A 17,925-nucleotide genomic window follows, 5' to 3' on the forward strand; every position below is an offset into this window, starting at 1 on the left:
ATATCAACAATATTTAGTTGTCACTATTGATTTACAATATAATCTAATGACCTTCACTATATTCCATGAGGTAAATTGTACCCATTGGATCTCAAATCAACAAATTGGATAAGTTCTAAGGAAATTCCAACTCCTATGATCAAACCCTCCAATTTACTTGGCCAACTTATAGAGTGAACCTATTTGGTTACTAACTCTGTCACTTTAGGCTCTGCAAGACCTAGGTGGGTATACCTATTCACTGGTGGCTTTTGATAACTAATGCTTTTTTATAGCAGATTGATTATTTTGATCTAATTGACCCCTATCTCAAAATGGCAAAGTTTCTTGGAATAAATGTCTTCTAGATGAGTTCAAGATTGTTGTTATGGAAGCTATTCGATCTTTGTTCTTGAAATTTATATGTATACACTTTAGCTAATTGATTCTATATATCCTACTCAACTACTCCTATTGCTTTAAAGTAAAAGTGATTGGTATGATAAAAATTGTCATTTGTTAGTTACCAGTGTCTTTCTTGTTATCTGGGCTACAAAGTCTTATATTTCTCTAGGACCAAATGTATGATTTGTGAGATAGTTTTTAAACCTACCCTGTTTGGCAAGTCTGTCAGTTACTGTTTCTTATGAGATCTGCTAAATGTTTATATCATAAAACTACTTGAATGAATTTAACCTTAACTATAAAGGACCATTCAAGGAAGAACTACAAGGAACAATTACAATTGACAAGTAGATCTTATTAATCCAACTTTATAAAATAGAAACATAAACTTCACTGCAAGAATACAAATAACCTTATCTCCTTTAGATAATATCACAAACAACTACCTATAAGAAATGGAATAATTCACAACACATATGCAGAGAAACACAACCAATTCTATTAAAGTTTAAAAACAATACAGTAGTATGCCAGAGGCTGTAGTATCTATCTGATATCTTCCCTTCTAATAATGTCTTTCTTTTACAAAACTTGCTCATATAAATAAGTGAGCAATACCTATTCTATGAAGAGTTACGTCCCTTCATCATAAACAACTAAATTATAATTGTTTAACAAAGTGAAAGATGACAAGATTAATCATGCCAAGATGATCAATGTAACTAGCACTCTTATGGGATCTAATGACTGCACTCCTTTGCTTCATATCTGTCTCTTAGGTTTATCATCCAGGGGCTGGGTCTCTTTAGCTTTCCTAGCCCTACTCTATTTAGAAGATGATTCCTCCATTATCACTACAGAGCTCTAAGAGTGAATGACTTACTTGATTTCAAGGTAGACCACTCGTGAATTTTCTCTCGAATCATCTTGGTTTTCTGAAATTCACTGTGAATTCTTCAAGCATTGCTCAGAAGTGTACCTCTTTCACCAATTTATCAAGCATTCATGGATATTTTATCGGTTACCATTACCAGTTGCACAACAGTCACATAGGCATTTATTTGAATTCATGATGAAGTGACTTTATTAAGACTCAAATTGATTCTCATGACAGAAAATAATTATTCATCTAGCAACACTTCACATTGCCCGTCGATGCCCATCAATTCTATGGTCATACCCTTTCTCGATGGAATTATTCTCTTCGGTATCTTGACTTTATCTTTCCTTGAAATGTCATCTTTCATCAATCTCGCCTCAGTTTTAATGGAACTACCATCATCGTCAAGGGGATTTGTGATTTGATTGACCTCTTCACTTTCATCAAAAAGCTTTATCTCACATCTCATATTTGCACTGGTGTCGATGAAATATCCTCTTTCGGTGAAAGACAAATGGTCTCCTTTGATTCTTTATGTTTGGCCAATAACGGATCTTGAATGGGAATCTCTTGTGTTTTATCGATGTTTCTTTTCTTCGGTGTAAAAGACATCTTCGATCAACATTTTTTGTGGTTCTTCGATACACTCTTTTCCTTGAAAATTCCTTTTGATGAAGTCTTCTTGTGGTTTGCTTGACATATTACTTGTCAATGGAAATAATATTTTCGATGAGCCTCTTTCAGAAATCATCGAGGCTCAAGTCTGTTCGATAAGTTATTTGTCGGTGAAACACCGATGGGTTCCATCGATACAGTATCATTTCGGCCAGTTTAGATACTTAAGTAAAGGATTAATATGCATATCTGATGGCTTCGGTTTGAGTGATAATTTTTTGAATTCTAATGTCGATGAAAATGCTAAAGTTTCTATCAAAATCCTTAAGGGCATGGTTGATTTTCATATATATATATATTTTTAAGAAAAATTTGGTAGCTTCAGTTGAAACTATGGGATTCTATTGATTTCAAAATCAATGCTCAACACTACCTACAAGCTGTAATGCTCGTGTGGCTTCAAGTTTCTTTTTACTTGTTAACCTCAATGAAAATCAGTGGTCTAAAAGCAATTTTTGGCCCCATGAGTAAATTACAAATTGTTGGTACAAATTCTTTCACAAAATACAAAGTGGGGTATTAGATTATTTGAAATTAATGGCAGAAACTAAATAGAGTCTAACCCTTAAACTCATTAATGATTTCCACCATAAGGCCTCTTCTTTTCTATAAAAAAAATATTTTTTTATATGAAAGGATTTGCAATAGTAATCAATTCATACTCTTATTATTTTCCAAGATTTGCCAACATTTTCTAACAAAAAAAATTAACTAAAAAAAATTGCCAACAAAATTATTATTATTTTTTTTTAAAGGGAAAATTCTCCAATAAAAATTATTATTATTTTGAAACAAGTAAATATTCACCAGGATTTTATTCAATTTTTTCAGAGGGGGTCTCTTAAAGTTTTCATTGTTTATGGCAAATCTTGGTAAAGAATATTGTACTTATGTGAAAAGGGTTTACAAATTTTATCTTGGGACTTCTAATCATTGCATTTTTTTTTATCATGGGTCTAAAAATATGAGTAGGGTAATTGATTTGCATGGCTTTTTTTATTTAGAGTAATCATCTTTTAGTTTTCATGAAAGTTATTAAATCCAATTGTGACAACTTGTAAGATGTTTCTTAATTGTCAAAGTAGTACAAGCATGGAAAAGGAGAAGGATAAACAAAATCTTGATAAGATATAGATCTTTCAAAAGGTGGATAAAATCACAAGTTGGAAGATGAAGTTTTCAATTATTTGTGACTTGTGCCTAAGTGGTTTTTGAAATGACTTATGATTTATGGTTTCTCTCATGCCTATTTATTTAGTTATTGAGTCGAAGGAAATATATGTTATTCACAGGTTGTTGAAGTAAAGAAGTTCTATAGAAATTCAGAGGGAGAAGTTTAATTGATGTAACCTATTTGAAGGACTAATACAAATTCCGAATCTCTTTGAGTGTAGTTATTTCTCGAGAGGGTTTCTTCACATAATTATTGAGTTATCATTTGCATTTATTTTGTTATTCATTTTCATCTATGATTGATTTCTATCTGTTTTTTGAATGCATAATATTATTAACATCATTTCACTATATAGTTTTATCCTATTTTCAATAGCCCTACACCATATTGTATAAGCAACTATTATATAAAGAAAATTTTGGTAGACATAAGTATACAATATGTATTTAGACTACCTAGAACTAATAGAGGCCATCATTCTCTATCTATGATAGTTGATAGATTATTTGAAATAGTTTTAAACATTCATACTATGTTTGTTTGATACTTTTAGAAGATACTATGTAAAAAGATATGGAAAAATGTGTAGTTCAATTCAATCTATCACATCTAGATAAAGGAAAAACTAGTGATACAAAGTAAATTTAATGTTGATAAAAAGTAAATTTACATATTATATTTTTTTAATTAAAAATATGAAGAAAAATATCATCTAAACTAACATCTTTTTATAGTCTAAAAATATTTTAAAACTTAAAATAAATGTAAATTGATTAACTTGAGTTAAAATTAGGAAAATTATTCTTTTCCATTTGAAGTATCCAAATATATTTATTATGAACTAGAAAGTTCAATGTAGGTCAAATTCATACCATAAAGGAAATGGGAGGTTAAACTTGATAATATCTAGTGATGCCATCTTTAACATCATTTGCTTAATTGTAGTTGATGACTATCTACAATTTATTTGCAGTAGATCATTATTCAATCTATCTAGAATATCTAATTGAAGAGAGAATAGTATGAATTTGTGTCTTGAGCTCTAAATTGTAACTTAGTTTCTCTTTCAAGAATTTAGCAATGAATGGCTACTGCAAAATAATACCATAGAATAAACTATGCATAATCACTTTGTTAGGTGTGATGATATTAGAGAAAATTTATTTACATTGGGGCCACTAGAGCAAAAAGAAAATAGTATAAACCATTTTGAGGCATGTCATATGGACTAGTTGTTTAACTAATATCCTTGATCTAGTATCATGAGGACTTTGCAAGATCTTTTCTACAACTAACTTATCCATTCCAAGATCAATTATTTCTTTTAAATCATTGTCCTCTTTTTGTCATATGGATTCTTCATGCTTATTATTTATAATATCAATGCTAATATCATTATTTATCTATTTGATTTTATCATAAATGTTCCTTACTAATTGGATGAATTTATTTCCTTTCATCAAGACATCTTTGACCCAATATTTTGTGACCTTTTTATCAGACTTATATTTACAAATCTTGCTAACTAGTTTTTTTCTAGTAGTTGAACTTGATCAAAAGATCATCTAACTAATTCAACAATTGAGATGAGGGATCAATGCGCAATTTTATGAAATCAGTCAAAAATTTTACGAAGAATTTTAATTGATCTTTGGTATACTTGTCCCTTTTTGTTGTTTCTACAAACTTGGAATTTGTTATCTAAAAACTATACACATCACTATTCATAGCTGAAGGTAAAAAAAATTTGTGGTAACATTGAAGTCTTTTATATTCACTGATTTACATCTTTTTATGTAGAGGTGTGTGACTTGATTGACACAAGCCAAGAAAATGCACACTCAATCTTTGAAGTTGGAAACAACAATGCAACATAAGAATGGTTGAATATAAGTACAAGTATAATGTTCAAAGTAGGCTTACATATGTAGGAAATCTAAGGAGGTGAAAAGGTACGAGAAAATGACTAACTATCCCTCGATAAGTCTAACACTTGTGAGCACAACTGAGAAGTATATGAGAATGTAGCAAGTGTAGAAGTAATAAGTGTTTGACTAAGTGAGCACACATGCATCAGTCACAACAAGTGAGACACGTTATTTTTAGAAATAATAAGGTAATGATTAGGAATCTTAAGAGTCAAAAAAATGTGTTTTTAATATGTTGCATTTCTCTATGTCTTTTTAAATAAATTCATTGTGATATTAAATTATATATTCCTATTTTATTTAATTAATTAATAAATTTGCATTTTTAAATCTTGAAAGGGAGAGTGTGTATGATTTTATCTCACATACTTACATGATTGAATCACCATGGAAATAAAATCAACTCTGATATTTTGGAAACTCATACAGTGATGGGAATGAATAAAAAGACACTAATCTTGGATTTATAGTCATTTCATTCAAGATAAGTCCCATAAAACTTTACACCTTTATGAAGTGATAGAAAATAATTGATTACATCCTCTTCTCCTAATTATTTTTTTAATTATTTTACTTTCATTTTTTTTGATTAAACCTCATGTTCCCTTTCATAATATCATGGATTCCATGTTATGCCTAAGAGGTTTTATATAATTTATGCTTTCAAAATAGGGAGGCATAGCTCACTTTGGATAGAGCTCTATTGGAGTAAATAATTCATATATTATTTATTCACTTAATTGCATTAATTCACTAAATAATTTAAATTTATTATTTAGTTAATTAATTAATTACGAATAATTAATTAATATCTATCTCCATGAATAATGCACACTAGGAAAAGAAAACTATATTTAGATTTTTGAGAGTTTCATGCATTAATTAGTCTAATTTTCTATTTGTGGATACATGACTTATTCATGCATTGTATTTCTAACTCTCTGTCTATCTTGTAAACTCCACCATTTAGGGTTTCTATCTTTAGAGTTAGATTTCTTTATAAGGATTTCATATCCTTCATTTTAACATAAGAAATAAACAATTTCAAAGAAATTCAATCAATTTCATTGTTATTGTCTTCAATTATTTTGTTGTTCAATTTTCTCTGATACTATGTTAGAATTCGTGAAATGTGAATCCCACAAGCCCAATTATCTTCTGCAATAATTCTGTCAAGTGGGCGCATACTGTTACAAAAAGGGTTTTTTTAAATTAAAATAAAATAAAAGTCAAACCTTTTGCAGAAAAAGTACCTTGCATCAGTGCTGACATCAACATGACATCAGTGATACGAACCACCATGAATGACCCTTTTGGACCCTCTTTGTGCTCTAAAAGAGGAGTTTGGTATTTTGCTCATAACTTGAGTATACGAAGGCATTTTTTGGCAAATCATATATTGTTGGAAATCTCTTTCTGAGCCCTATCCAGATATGGAGGTATTTTTTTCTTCTTTTTATTTTATTTTGTAGGCTATTTTGCTAGTTGAAATCAGAAGTTGTTGTTTGCACTCCTAGGGGCATATCATGTGCATTTGGACTCCATTTTTCACAAACGAGATATCACCGGAAAGGTGATTCAAAGGTCTATCCACATCTCAAGTTCATTTTTGAAGATAGATTACTAGCTCACTCTCTTTTCTTTTTGAAGTCAACAATGCCTTTGTGGTCCTATTCTACCCTCTTATGATCCAAGCTCCACCTTTCTTATCTTAGATCTCTACTTTCTTCAACATAATGGAGAAAAGCATTCAGATTCTCACTACCTATCATACCTCTCCCTTATCACCATTATGGGGGGGTTTCTACTGTTTATGCTAATTCTTCAACAGTTTCATGTTGGAGTGTTCTATGTATTATGTACTTGTTCCTATGTACTAGGAGATGCAACATGGCTATTTACCCATGCATTTCATGAGATGGAACACTTACCAATGACACTCTTGAATTCCTATTTGTGGAGGTTCTTTTTTCAGCATCATAGAAGTCATTCTACGATAGTGGTTGCACCTTTTTCATGCTTCAATGTTTCTTCATGCTTGTCTTTTGTTTCTCTTTTGAAGAGGAGTTTTGTTCCCAATGGGTTTTCTCCTTTTCTCTATTTCTAAGAAACTTCAATGTTTGTTCATGGATACCTCATCGGGATTTATGTTGGGACCCATCTTGCATTTATCTTTGGATGCTTTATCCTACATCTTCTTTGCCTCTCTCCCAGTTGTGCATTCAGGGGGGTGTTGGAGTAAATAAATCATATATTAATTATTAACTTAATTACATTAATTCACTAAATAATTTATTATTTAGTTAATTAATTAAGTACAAATAATTAAATAATATTTACCTCCATGCATAATGCAAACTAGGAAAAGAAAACTATGATTATATTTTTGAGAGTTTCATGCATTAATTAGTCTATTATGCTATTTATGTATACATGACATTCATGCATTTTATTTCTAACTCTCAGCCTATCTTGTAAACTCCACCATTTAGGGTTTCTACCTTTAGAGTTAGATTTCTTTATAAGGATGTCGTATCCTTCATTGTAACCTAAGCAATAAGCAATTTCAAAGCAATTCAATCAATTTCATTGTTATTGTCTTCAATTATTTTTGTGAGATTTTGCCAAGATCAAGGGCACAATGAAAATCACACAAAAGAGAGACAATAGTTTGACAAGAAAAAATTGTATTCTCATCAATATGAAAAAGTGAGCAATTGGATTAACTAGTACAATGAATATGGGCCTTCTTATATAGGCAACACCAAATGGATATGTGAGCACACAATCATGACATGTGGATCAATGAGAAACAAGGGTAGGTAAGAAAAAGTAGGGGTAGGTAGGAGAAATAATATAATATTCCACAAGAGGTGGATCACCCACTAAATGTGGAATGTAACTACAAGATAAGACCACAAAAGGTGGAATTTCTCGTACAAACATCATCCCTATGTGCACACTTCCCTAAGTGTCTCATATACAAACTACGATGAGATGCATTATCCTAAGTCAACTTAAGTAAAGTGTAATTATATGCTATAAGAATAAATAATTACACCAACACCACCCCTTAAGTGCAACTTAGGGGAATGAAGACTCAAGTCTGTTAGATAATTGATTAATCCCAAAGACACTAAGAGGGGGGGGGGGGGGGGGGTGAATCAGTGTCTGACCAGTAAATGAAAGATTTAAACTTATTTACAATTCTATAACTGAGATTAATATGCCGGTAAGCAAACAATAATGTAGTAAAAAGCAACAAAGGAATCAACATCAATGCACACCATAACACAAATATTTTGGTGAGGACACCCAGTAAGGGAAAAAATTTAGTGGGATTTGTGACCCACAATATTTACTCACTAGTCATATGAATAAATATTACTTAGTACAAAAGGGGCCTGGACATGCAGGAAGGCCAACTGCCTAGAGCTCACTGCTCAACAACAAAAGTGGAGTCTCACTGACTACAACATCACATTGATGTAAACATAAAAATAAACTCTTACAACTTGCATCAAAATGTTGGATGAGTTCGTTGTTATGCTCTGTCTGATACCAGCTCTACTTCTGCCAAAAAACCTAGCCGGTATGCTGTCAAATGATTCTACTTATACAAAATAGTCTTCACTTTGCTCTGCTCCTTATTTTCTCCAAAAAAAACACATCAAAATGCATATAAAACTATTCACTATCATATCCTATCTTATTTCATGTTACTACTTACTTCTTTTCAAATGACCTACATGAACTCATAAATATATGAGTCTTTACAATACAACATGTTGGCCATATAATTATTATTTACATTACAATTTATTTTGCATAAACAATACTTATTGTCAAGTTGGCCTGGAATGCTAGTATAATCTTATGTTGGTGTAAACTGGATGCCGGTGTGAATAAGCCTTGTTGTAACTGCCAGTGCCGGTAGGTGAAGTCTATAGCTGGTTGAACCCGTGGTTCCTGTTTTCCATCAATGAGAACATCTACCTTTTTCATCTAAGTGTATAATTCCAACAATCTCCCCCTCTAGCATTGATGGCAACACTCATGATAAAAGCCTAAAACTGTGAATCCAAAACTGTGAGTGATCCCCCTGAGAAAATGATCTGTTGATCTTGTTCACTTTTCTCCATGACTTACTCAGTACATTTTTCTCACTATATACTCCCCCTTTGGCATCAATGACAAAGGATGTCAATTTGTTTTCAAAAACTTCAAAAATTTACTTAGAACCCTAAAGTCTATTGTGTACAACTTGAAAAATATCCGCAAGAACTAAGTTTAGACCCTGCATGAACTTCATACTATTGGTAATTATTGGTTTTGTTTGTCTGATCATTCTGGTAAGATAGTGCATTTGTTGTTCTGGTGATCTATCTCCTTGAATTTTATCCTTTGATAGTGCATTTTGGTGAGTGATTAGATTGTCCAATCTTGCACCAAGCTTATTCTTCAACTCCCTGGTTTTCATTTTTAGTCTTGCCTTTTCTTTTTCAAGATTTTTAATCTTCTCCTCATGTATAGCCATCTCCTGTTTTATGACTAATGTTAGTTCCGAAGAACCAATTATGTTATCCGCAAGATCATCAATTTCCTTTTGAGTTTTTCTGATCTGATCATCAATATCATCTGTTAGTTGATGTGGTTTACAAGCTTCCCGATATAATTCCTTATACTCCAAAATAGTAGAATTCAATGCCAGTAGTAGTGTATCAATCTGCTGAGTACATTCCTTTATTGTTTTCCCAAAGAATAGTTCCTTTTCTTTATCAACTTTTTCTTGAATAGTCTTCTCATTTATTTTGTCTAATGACTGAATGTTAGTAGAAATGAATTTGGACAATGTGTCCAATTTACCTATTGATCCAACAATATGATCTACCTTGCACTCTGGTGCAATCATCTGCAAAATCGATAGAGAATCATCGATAGTCTTAAATCCTAAGGCATTACAGTCCATTATTTTCTTTATAAAATCCAATAATACTTCTGTAACAGTTGTTGGTCTGAAATCTAAAATTGAAGTACTGGGAGAGGTGCCAGGTTCTGCATTATCGTTCTTCTCTTCTCCTAATTTCTTTGACCCTTCCTCTATTTTTTGTTCAGCTACCTTAATAACTTCCTCTTCCTTATTCTCATTCTTATCCTTTTCCAATTCAGATGTTGTCTATTCTTGTGCTTTATCTGTTGGTATCTCAATATCCTACTGAGTGTCAATTGCCTTGATCAGTGAGTCAGAGATCTCAATATTTATAGATTCTGATTTCTTCTCCTCAAAAATTTCTTTATCAATTTTTGAAATAGAGGTATCATCCATTGTAATGTTGATGTTCTTAGTGTCAACCTTCATTATGAATAGAACATTTTACTCGAGATCAACGACATCTGTTGCATTTTCTTCCTCTGATGTATTTTCTGCGGGTTGATTTTGTACTTGCCTATGGCTTTGCTACTGTCGGTGGGGTGTTCTAAGCCTATGGGGGTAAGTTATCTTTTATTGTTAAGTCAAGAACACAACCAACTTTATTCTTCCCTTTATCTCCTTTTTCATATACCTTAGTAAAAGATTTGTTAGCTTTTTGTTTTTGTTTTTCTTCTCTTTTCTCTTTCTCCACAAAGAAAATATCCCATTTAACTATTGTCTCATCTGTGATTTCCTTTGTCCTGCCGGCCATGAGACTTACTTGTCGGTGACCACTTACAAAAATAGTTATGTTAGCTTCTCCTATTAATTCATCTATTTCTTGTCTAGACTTAGCTGGATGAACAACCAACATTGCTTCAACCTTCAATTTCTTATCCAATTCCATGATGGACATTCTTTTTGCCTCAATTCTTAGATATAAGTCATTGGGAAGAACATCAATGACTTCAATAACAACTTTCTTATATATATCTAAATACAAGATTATGCTTTCTTCAATAGTTTTTTTATCTGAATCATTAAAAGAATGATAAAACTTACTGACATTGTTGAGATTACCAACCTGAGTTATTTCGTTAACGAGCTCTTCTAGGAAAAGTGTATCAGATACCTTTGGTGCCGGCTTCTTCTGTGTAATCTTCTTCTTTGGACCGCTAGGCTCTCTCATAGCTTGTTCTTTCTTCCTCAGTGTCCTTGTATTCTTAGGTGATGGAGCAGGTGCTGGTGGAGATTTTCTCTTCTTCCTATCCACCCTTTTAAATTCCCTAGCTTTTTCACTATCAGTCTCAGATGAGGTAACAATAGGGGAAACATGTGTTATCAGTTGCTAGTCAGATTTTCTTTCTTTTGTGCTTGCAGCAACACCACTCAACTGATCAAGTTTCAATAATCCCTTGGTAACATCTTCGACAAATTTTGAAGCATCTTTCAATATTTTATACCTTTTCTTTCTTTGCTTCTGAATAGCAATATCTTTCTCTATGGTTTCAGCAATGCCAAAAATCTTCTCAGTAGGTTCCGGTGGGGCATCTAGAAGTCTCTTGGCATAAGTTTCCAGAATGTTGGTATCCACTTCATATCCCATTTCTGTTACCCAAACAGTTCTAGGTGTGACAACCTCCATCCATATTTCATCTCTCTTTATAACAAAGCATATCAATTTGTAATACTTATCAATAATACTCTGAGGGATTCTTTCCATTTGCTTCATTCTTTCTTGAATTTTTTTGAAGTATTCCTTTACTTGCTTGTTTCCTTCTGAACCCATGCTAGAAATAGACTCCTTAATCTGTTTTCTGACAGAAATATAGGAAAAGTCTCTATGGCTTATGCCAAGAATCTCCTTTGAGAATTATAGCATCAAACATACAATTAAATTCCCAAATTTGAATATTCCCTTTTTATCACCCTTGATTTTTTCCAAGTTATCTATCAATTCATCTTTTAACCACTCACAAAGATCAATTTTTGCATTGTTCTTTACCATTTCATAAACACTGTGAATGCATAGACTAGAAACAAAATTCAACCTATTTGTATGTGCAACCTTGTAACCAATAACCATGCTAGCATATTTAACATTGTCATCAGTTATGTCACTTACCCTGAGTGATTTGTTATCAGATGTAGCACCCGTTAAATCCATAACACCTTTGTTTGGAATTTTCTTCTTCTTCTCAGGCCTTGTGCCAGTAGAGGGAAATCATGTAACAACTTTAATAGCTTCCCTGGAGATTTTGAAGATGGAGTCAAGGCATAAGAATTCACCATGAACTCTACTTAGAACATATCAGATAATTTCATCTTCTAATTTAGGAATGTAAAGGATGTCTACAAACCCTAAATCTTCCACAATCTTATGTTTAGGTTCATTACACCTTGGTTGTTTTTGATGACTTTCATAAACATGTTCTTTATATCCTCATACCCTAAATCTTCAATATTATAGTGAATGTATGCCCTAGGGTCTTCTAGGAATGCGACTCCCTTTGGAATTTTTGAAAATTCTCCAACAGAGTCGTCCATATTAGCTATCTTAGGTATTATCTTAAAAAATCGCCTAGGATGTTTGATATTCTCCACAATAGTCAAGTTTTCTATGAATTCAGGAATGAAAGATGAAGAATCCATGACGCAAAATAAATACCTTTATCTATCGAATGTAAGTGAAAAATTTTGATGCCCTAGAAGATCTTTGCTGCTTTGCTTCTTGAATGACATTGCTCTACTTATATGCTCTTTGAATGCTTGGTGAGTCAAAATGAGAAATTTCAATGCTTTAAAGCCAAAACGTTAACTAACAACTGCATTAAATGCTTTGCCAGTTAAGTGAATTTTCATTGTAACTCAACATATGTGCTCGTAAAGAAGGATTATGAATTATTACCATCATCTGAGGGGCAAAATGCATGATCTTCAATTAGTTTCCTTACCCCTAAGGATTATTCCTTAGTTAGATGAAGAATTTCTTGTCGGTGCAAGATCGCTTTGTTCTATTGGTGCAGAGCCAGATTCATTATTTCTTTGATCTGCCTTCTTGACCCATTGTTTAGAGAATTCTTGCTTGATTTCATTCACCTTTTCCTTGTCTTTGTCATTAGATCCTTAGTTGTTTGCTGGTACATTCTTGCTTCTGCAAAATCTTGCAATATGCCCAATCTGGTTGCATGCATAACAAGTTACATTGTTTCTTTGAATAGCTTTTCCATAACCTTGCCCAGTTTGAGTTCTGCATTGATTAAATAGATGTCCAAATCTACCACAAGCATGACATTTTACATTCATTCTGTAATTATTTGATTAATGACCATATTCATTGCATTTGGAACATTGACCAGTAAATGAGTTTGTATTATGATTATTCCTATATCTGTATTGATTTTCTCTATGACCAAATTTGTTGCAATTAAAAAATTTGCCATTGAATTTATAAGCATTAGGTTGCCTTACTGGTTTGCTATGATGATGATTATTTGTAGGTCCATAACTTTCTCCATATTCAAATCCAAGTCCAAGTGTTTCTCCATATCATCAAGCTTGGCTGAGCTCTTTTTGAATTTGTCTTTGTATTCATTTGTAGTGACCAACTCACTTTCCAAAGTGCTAACTTGTCTCATAAGTTCCTCTTTGTCATGTTGCATCTTAATCAACTTTGTTTTAAGTATATCATTTTCATGACTAAGCCTTATAGATTCATTTGATCTTTCATTAATTCGTTTGGCCAAATTTTCTTGATTCTTCTTTCTATCTTCAATATCCTTGCATAGTCCCATGGTGAAGTTTTTCATCTCATTCTTCATGTTATTGTTATCTTGTATCAGTTTCTCTACAATATCTCTGAGAGTTTCTTTTTCTTCATCATCTTGTTTTTGTAGTTTCTCCCACAATTATTTTCTCTTACTCTGTGCCATGATCAGGTTTCTTGAAGTTCTTTGATGAATGCTTGAGCATATCTGAGTTCTTCTTCCAGTTTGATATTCTTTAATTTATCTACATCAAAATCTTCAAGAGCCACTTTCAACTGTTGTCTCAAATTTTACATGGGTACCGGTTTCACAATCTTCCTCAAGTTGTTAGGATTATGGAAATAGAGGACCAATCTCTGATACCAATTGTTAGATAATTGTAAATCCCAAAGATACTGAGAGGGGGGGGGGGGGGGGTGAATATGTGTCTAACCGGTAAATGAAATATTTAAACTTATTTACAATTTTGTAACTGAGATTAATATGTTGGTAAGAAAACAATAATGCAATAAAGAGAAATAAAGGAATCAACATCAATGCACACCATAACACAAATTTTTTGGGGAGGAAATCCAGTAAGGGAAAAACCTTGATGGGATTTGTGACGCACAATATTTACTCACTGGTCATATGAATAAATATTACCTAGTACAAAAGGGCCTGCACATGCAGGAAGGCCAACTGCCTAGATCTCACTGCTCAACAACAAAAGTGGAGTCTCATTGACTACAACATCACATTGATGTAAACATAAAAATGAACTCTTACAACTTGCATCAAAATGTTGGATGAGTTCGCTGTTATACTCTATCTGATACCGGTTTTGCCTCTGCCAAAAACCCTAGCTAGTATGTTGTTAAATGATTCTTATACAGAATAGTCTTCGCTTTGCTCTACTTCTTGTTTGCTCCAAAATAAACAAATCAAAATGCATATACAACTATTCTCTATCATATTCTATCTTATCTCATGTTACTGTTTACTTATTTTCACATGACCTACAAGAACTCATAAGTATATGAGTCCTTACAATAAAACATGTTGGGCATACAATTATAATTTACATTACAATTTATTTTGCATAAATAATACTTATTGTCAAGTCGGTCTGGAATGCTGATTTAATCTTTTGTCGGTGTAAACTAGATGTCAGTGTGAATAAGCCTCGTTGTAACTGTCGATGCCAATAGGTGAAGTCTATGGCCGGTTGAACATGTGGAACCTTGTTGCCATCAATCACAACATCTACCTTTCTCATCTGAGTGTATAATACCAACAAAGTCAACAATGCAAGATGGATCTTGGCTACTAGGCCATGATAGGTAGCCACGTACAATATGAAAATGCAATCAAACCTATGCAATGCAATCTATCACAAACGGAGAAAGGGAGAAAGCCCAGCGGGAAAAAACTCCCCCCCAAAAGAGAGATAAAGGTACAAAGAGACTCTCAAAGAAGAAGGACAAAACCTCAAAGAGGAAAAAGTCCCCCCCCATAAGAGAGGAAGGAGAAGTCAGTTGAACCCCCAATAGTGAAACATCTCGCACCCCCAAGAGAGCTCACAACTATTGGAACTTACTCTTAATGAAGGGTTTGGTGAATATGTCTGCAACCTGCTCCACTGTATGACAATACTACAAATCAATGACCTTCTCATAAATCAGCTCTCAAATGTAATGCATATGAATGTTGATGTGTTTGGTCTACTGATGCTGAACCGGGTTCTTCGAGATTGCAATAGCACTCTAATTGTCACAATGCAAAACTATCGGCCGTAGAGTGGATAACCCAAACTCTGTGAGAATATGTTGAAGCCAAATCATCTCAGTCGCTACGTTAACAGCCCCTCGATACTCAGCCTCAGTCGAAGAGAGAGCAATAGCATGCTGCTTCTTGCTTTGCCAACAAATGGGGCCCAAACCAAGGTGGAAGTTGTAACCAGAAGTAGACTTACGATTATCAAGATCTCCAGCCTAATCAGAGTCTATGTATCCAACCAACCGAAGTCCTGTTCCTTTTGCATAGTGAAACCCATAATCATGTGTACCTTGGATGTAGTGTAGGATTTTTTGGCAGCTTTCCAATGAAGCTCATGTGGTTCCTGCATGAAGTGGGAAACCATGCGAACCACAAATGAAATGTCAAGGTGTGTGTCATTCAAGTAGATGAGACTACCCACAAGATGACGATACAATGTGGCATCAATTGGTGGAGAAGAGAACTTAGCCTCAAGCTTGACTCCAGAAAGAAAGGGAGTCGATGTAGGCTTACAATCAACCATATGAAAGCATGCAAGTAGATCAAGAGCATACTTGGGCTGCAAAAGTGTAATCCCGAAAGGTGACTGTGAAATATCTATCCCGAGAAAATAGTGCAAAAGACCCAAGTCAGTCATAGAAAATATGTCATGCAAAGCCAATTTGATACTGCTAATGATGGATGAGGTGCCCCCTATAATGATCAAATCATCAACATAGAGCACAAGTATCAAGTGTGAGTCATCCTGTCGCAAAATCTAGACATTCAGATCAAAATGACACCTAGTGAACCCTGCTGAGAGAAGGAAGGAATCCATCTTGGCATACCAAGCCCTAGGAGCCTACTTAAGGCCATAGAGAGATTCCTCAGTCGACAAACCAATAAATAATTCTGGATCAAACCATGTGGCTGCTCCATATATATCTCCTCATCAAGATCCCCATGAAGAAAACCACTATTCACATCCATTTGATGGACAACCCTATTGGTATTTTGGTATGGTTTTTTCATTAATGTCAACACCTACTAAACACTTATCAACTCTGGCACTTTGAAGAATCAACAACATTCACCAGCAAGCAAGTGACTTATGCACAGTCACCGGTATCTAGTACACCGGCAGGATATAATGATCACTGACACTTGGAAGGGAATGGAAACACTTGGTTATGTCAAAGACATCGCGTGGACACTTTGTCTTGGAGTTTTGTTTATTGGTATATTTGTATTTTCATATTTGTTGTTACTGACAAATAGGTCTAGGTTACACCGATAGGTTTATCTTTTCTTGATCAGCAAGGCATGCTATGAAGATGACTTATTATTGTTGTAAATGCATTAAGCCGACATGGTGAATCGATTATTGCATTGGGTATTAATTGATTTGTAAATTAATTTTATTCTATTATCCTTTAGAGCCGATCTACTAAAATTGGTCTTAGGGTATGGTATAAATGTAAGATCTTATTTGTAAGATCGAATGTGGAATGCAAAAAAGGATTGTGTGAAGGTATATGCAAGAATAGCCAGAGCTATACATGCAGACATCATTTGAAGGTTGAAAGAGGGTTTCTGTGAAGACAATTAGAACTACACCGGTATTGAATCAAGCATATGAAGATGCTATTTTGAGCAGTACATTCTTATTGGATTTAACCATCCAATTGTAGTCAGTGTGACTCCTATTTTGTGATTGAGCAGTGAGCTCTAGGTGCTTAACCTTTCTTCATGTGCAGACCCCATTTGTATACACTTACTATCTGCAGTAGTATCATCTGATTTTGGGTAATGTTTCCCACCATGGTTTTTCCCCTTACAGGGTTTCCACGTACAAATATTTGTGTTATGTGTTGTGGATGACTTTTTCTTTTTGTTTCATGCATTAATCCTTACCGGTATTGCAATTAACTGTTAAAACTGTCTACCGACATATTAGACTGGTTTACCGGTATTAAGCATTAAGCTAGTTAAGTTGTTTTTGGCTTGAATTTGTTAGACAACTGATTCACCCCCCCTCTCAGTTGTCTCTAGGACCTAACAATTGGTATCAGAGCCTATTCTTCTTTTGTAGAAGTTTAACAACTTGAGGAGATCCAATAGCTACTAACTATTTCAGGAAGGACAGTCCTAAACTTGATGGAACCAACTATGGCATATGGAAGATTAGAATGGAGAGACATCTAAATTGCATTGGAAAGGACATCTGAGATTTTACAAAGAATGGCTATACTGCTCCTACTCTTGGTCAACCTAATCCGCCTACCCTGGGAAAAGATGAGGAAAATTATTGCAAAGCAAGAGAAGCACTTTTGAGCGTATTATCTGATCAGCAAATCATGGGACTATCAGATAGGTCTACTGCTAAAGCTATTTGGGATCATTTGGAAACACTGAATGAAGGAGATTCCACAGTCAAAATTGCAAAACTTGAAAGCTTCCAGGTCAGG

This window comes from Cryptomeria japonica, chromosome 7 (genome assembly GCF_030272615.1).
Source record: "Cryptomeria japonica chromosome 7, Sugi_1.0, whole genome shotgun sequence".
Classification (NCBI taxonomy): Eukaryota; Viridiplantae; Streptophyta; class Pinopsida; order Cupressales; family Cupressaceae; genus Cryptomeria; species Cryptomeria japonica.